General features: G+C 41.1%; 1 pseudogene; it reads left to right on the top strand.

Moving 5' to 3' along the window:
• Positions 1–612: 612 nt before the first annotated feature.
• On the top strand, positions 613–4,932 carry LOC125517026 (annotated as a pseudogene).
• Positions 4,933–5,139: the final 207 nt, after the last annotated feature.

Here is a 5,139-nt window from a genome sequence, read left to right as displayed (position 1 = left end):
ATATATTTTCAATCAATCTTGCAACTATTTGGATTTAGTTAGGTGATTGTGATATTGAACTAAAGTTCATGGTGGATTATGAAATTTTAGGTGGATTTAGTTAGGTGATTGTGATCTTGAGGAGATAGTAAAACATGTTCGGTTGATTATGAGATTTTAGGTCTAGTATGAGCATGGCTATTATTATATTGGTGGATAAACATATCTTCAGTTAATTTTGAAACAATTTGGATTTAGTTAGGTTATTGTGATCTTGAAGCATATTTAACAATGAACTACGAGTTTTTCTTTGATTTAGTTACGTGATTGTGATCTTGCGGAGATTGTCAAAAATGTTCGGTGGATTATGAGATTTTAGGTCTAGTAAGTGAGCATTATGATTACTCTATTGATGCATAAGTAGATCTTTAGGGATCGGCTGGTGGACAGTACGAAACAACCGGACTTGTGGAAGATGTCGTCCAAGAGACACCGGTGACGATGTACATAGCACCCGAAGGCCATCCCCACAAACAGTAACCATCGCCCAACACCACGCCACCCCAAGCCTCGCAAGACCACCAAGGCAACCAATACCACAAACACTCAGGCAACAATTCCAAGGAAGGGACGATGGCGCGCCGCCGCTCCCAGGTCTGGCGAAGTGGACCTAGGGGACGGTCAAGGCCTCCAGGGAGGAGACGGCGCCCACAAACGTCGCCATTGTTCTCAGCCACTGCTGCAGCTGCAGCCACGCAGGGATTTTCCTGGAGCACCTTGCCACCAACTGTGCAGCCGCGAAGCAGAGCACGTCTTCGATCAGAAAGCACATCTCCAAGCCAAGCTTAGTTCCTGCGTCAAAGGATGTCTTCGATCAGAAAGCCAGTAACAAGTATTGGATTGATGTGCAACTAAGATGGGGAGACTACGATTCACATGACATAGAACGTTACACAAGAACAAAATTTGTGGACTACCCGACAGATAATATGTCCATCTACCCTTCTCCCACTGGTATGGTTTTGAGTATCCATTAACTGCCAATTTCTTGCCTTGTCTGAGTCTTCTGTGCTTAATGTTGATTAATATTTCTTTCAGTGGTGATGATTGGACTGATCTAGTTTATAATTTGCACTCTGCTTTTGGTAACTGCTTCCCGGGGTGAAAGCCCCTCCTCTAGCAAGCAATGAACTCATGAAGGTAATAACCATGCTAACTGTAACAAATCTAGCTCTATGCCAATATCTCTGTTGTAGTAAAAAATGTCTTATTTAATAAATGACATGCTTGTTTATTTTCTCTTTTGACAGTCAAATCCTGCTATGTATGTGCTGAGGGAGAGAATAAGAAAGAGTCTTCAATTTTCCCTTTATTTCGCTTTTAGCTCTAGTTTTCTTGCAATTATGGCATAACTGCGCAGCATCACAACTTCGAAGACTTGAATGAAAATGGATTATAATCTGCAGGTCATCCACAGAAGTGTACGGGCAGGACAAAAGCGTCTTGGGCAGCTAGCCAAGTGGAAAACAGCCGAGGAGGTTGCTACACTAGTTCGATCACTTCCCGTTGAAGAGCAACCAAAGCAAATTATTGTGACAAGGAAGTGTATGTTGGAAGTCCATGTGTCATTCCAAGCTTGCTTGAAGATTGACAAGTTTTCTCTCAAGGCTACGGAACCGCAGATGGTTCTTTATAACATATACGATGACTGGTTGAAAAGTATCTCGTCCTACACTGCATTCTCTCATCTTGTGCTTATACCACGAGCATCACATGTCAATAATGAGAAGGCCAAGATGTTGCTGAAGCCCGACAAGGCAATGGTTACGGAACCGCATCATATCTGGGCCATCAATCTTTGACTGATGAGTAGTGTCTGAAGGTGGAATGTGCGCTCAGGGTCTCACTCTTTCAGATTATGGAAAGAAAAACAATGTTAATACTTCTGCTCCACCGTCACAGCAGAGGCAACAGATAGCCGAGATTGAGAAACAGGTAAAACTGATTCAAAGTAGTGATGCATGGTTGCAGCTCCTGAGAAATACAGACAGACCACTCAGTTTATTGCAAGTATTTCTTCAATTCAGTTTATTACCGGATGTAGTTATTTGAAAAAATGCAATATTCTTGAGTCGTTCACAATTTGCATTCATGGGTGCAGTTTATTTCATGGCAAAGAAGATTGGTTATATGAACTTATATCAGAGAAGTGCACCTACGTAGAATCTAGGGACACAGGATGCAGGTTTCCTGTATGGGCAGGATAATCACCAAGTGGAGATGAGATGCATATCCATTCCGCCACAGCATGGTGAGTTGGCCGGCAAATCTCCCAGATCATGAGTTCCTTGCTGACTTGGAGCCGTTGGGACCCAGACGAATGAAGCTCCTCAGCTACCACCTCAGGTTTGTCTCCTACCATTTGTATCTTCAAACCCAACCTTGTGATTCTTATCCAGAATCAAAATTAAGTAGCTGAATTTCAGTGTACAATTCTGTAATGCCTGATCAAGCAGATTTATGTCTTCCCAGGAGAGACAGACATTCGAATTCTGAATGTGAATATTAAAATGCATGTTATACAAAATTCAAACTTTCCAACTCACACTGCACTGTACATACAAATTTATTGCTGTTGGTTCTTTTGTTTCTTGTGCATTTTACAAGTAATTTTTTCCCCCTGGGATAGTTTCAGTGCTGAATTGTTGGATCTGTTGTTTTTGGCAAATTCTGGCAGTATAGTCCTTTTTTGCCTGTGAGCCAGTGTCGCTACTGAACTGTATTCTCTGTAGTTTCTTTCTTGCACATTCTGTTACAGAGTGCTTTTTTTTGGTATGATCCATCATATACTGAACTGTTCGTTCTGTTGTTCGTTGCAGGATTTGACATCACATGCTAAAATTTTGGAGAGAAGAACAAGCAGTGGGATGGTGACAAGTGCATCATTTTGACCTGTCGGTGAACATCTTCGGTCAGTGGTTATGCTTGCGAGAACAAAAAACCTATCGTGGTCAGTGGTCATTGCTTGTCAAACTAAATCGTTATCGTCAAGCAGATGTTTTGCTTGGTGTTGTCATCTTTGTCTCGTTGTTGCTTTGTGATTTGAGCTGCTTTGTTGAAGCATCTGGTTGCTCTTGTTCTTAAGATTGGACTAGTTGCAGATTTATGTTGCTAGATTGGATTACTTGCAGATTTCTGAGAGCAAATCAATTGTTCTGGGCCTGGGGATGGTGATGCCTTGAAGAGTGTGGTCAAAGCGAGCCAGGAGATCACCATCCCCACGCCCTATCATTTGATCATCAATAGAAACGCTGCAGCATCAACATTACTTTTAACCATCTTGGCACTGACGATGATGCCTCACACCTAGAGATAGACGCATGGAAATAAGACTGCTGTTGGATCATATCAATATGAGCCTCCTTTCTGATCTTATGCACAATCCTTCACAGTACAGGACTGCCTTTGCTGTTCTGAGCCTTGTTGCGTGCGTGCGTGTTTCTTCTTCTTTTTGACTACAGTTGTTTTGTCAGTAACTTGGATTATGAGGCAATGGATGATTTCAACTCACTATATCTTGCGGATACTTTGAGTGCCTCAAAGCACTAGTTTGTCGATATATTACTGTTAGACATTCAAATGTACTAGATTAAGTAAGGGAAAGAAAGGCAACTTACCAAGCAAAGCGTTGTACGAAAATGCAGCAGCAGTTGTGGGCATGTCAAACAAAATGTAATTTTGTTTTCATGTTGTATCGCTTGTATTGGTAAACATGCACACAAACTTGATGATTTTGTATTATCCTGTAACTTTCTTCAGATTTTCTTTTTGTTAAAGAAAATCACGGATCAGGTTCAGTCTTGTGACCTTCACAGTTAGTACTAGCTCACGTACCTCATCATAGTGGACTGCTCACTTAAACTCTTGGTTATTACTTATGTGCACGGTATCTGATTAGATCATGGCACATTGTTATCATCACAACTAACTCATCTCCGAGTTGTTTACATAAAGACCTCAATCAATGGCAGTCTCGACTCTACACTGTGGTCTCTGGTATCGGCTAGCTTCACTGAATATTTCTTTTACTGAAGAACATCCAAGGTACATACACAAACCAAACTCTGCTGGCTTCACTGGATATTTTTACTCCTGTCAGTTTGCAGTAGAGAGAGATGCATAGATGGTTTTCCTCAGTGTGGTGCTTATGTGCTTGTCTTGCTGTTTGGTTGTGTATGGCTCACAAGACCAAAAGCTCTGCATCATCCTCTACAAGCAGAACAGAACCACCATGGTTGTGTGCCGCTGGTGCGTATGATTTGAAACGGCATCAAAAACTGGTACTTTCGTTTGTCTCTAGTACTGACCATCTCTTGTGATCCTTGATGCAGGCCGCCGAGTACCAATTCTACTACGATGATTTCCACCGGTACTGCCGCATGGCTTCTCTGCAAACTTGTTACCTCTTTCTTCTCTTTGTCAGTAATTCAGGGATTTTCTTTTTTTGGAATGAAGATGTCGAATAACTTTTTGTTGGGTCTGCAGAGGGTGTGGGTGTCGTCTACGTTAGCTCAGGTGTTGGCTTGTTTTTTTGATCAAGATCAACTCTTGGAAGCTCTAGAAGGTTGACGAGTATGGGTTCTACTTTAGTGTCCTACCCTACACGAGCTTCTGTACTCTAGGTATGATACTGGCCCTTGCTTGGCTATTGTCATGCATTTTCTTTTATTCTTTACAGCTTATGTATGTTTGCTTATTTGTTAGTTGGTTCTGATTCCTGAATAATTATCCATACAATGGTGTATGCTTGTGAAAACTGAATATGTGGCATGTGAAAGAGGAATGCAATTTTGTTTTCATATTTTAGCTCCGAAGGACCATGACTTGCATCAGTTGTTCTGGTAAACGTGAACAAAACTTGATGATCTTGTAATATCATGTAACCTTGCTTCAGATTTTCTTTTTGTTAATGAACACACCTTTTATTTTCCAGCATAGCTCTAGCTCACATATCAGGTTCAGTCTCATAATTAGTACTAGCACACGTACCCCATGAAAATGAAATGCTAACTTGAACTTTTGATTATTTTAAAGCATTTTTTCAAATTCTCAAACATTTTTTATATTTTAAATTCTTGAACACTTTGTGAGACCGGTCGG

This window comes from Triticum urartu, chromosome 6 (genome assembly GCF_003073215.2).
Source record: "Triticum urartu cultivar G1812 chromosome 6, Tu2.1, whole genome shotgun sequence".
NCBI classification, from domain to species: Eukaryota; Viridiplantae; Streptophyta; class Magnoliopsida; order Poales; family Poaceae; genus Triticum; species Triticum urartu.
Note: the sequence above shows the minus strand (reverse complement) of the source record. Positions and strands in the feature narration are given on the sequence as shown.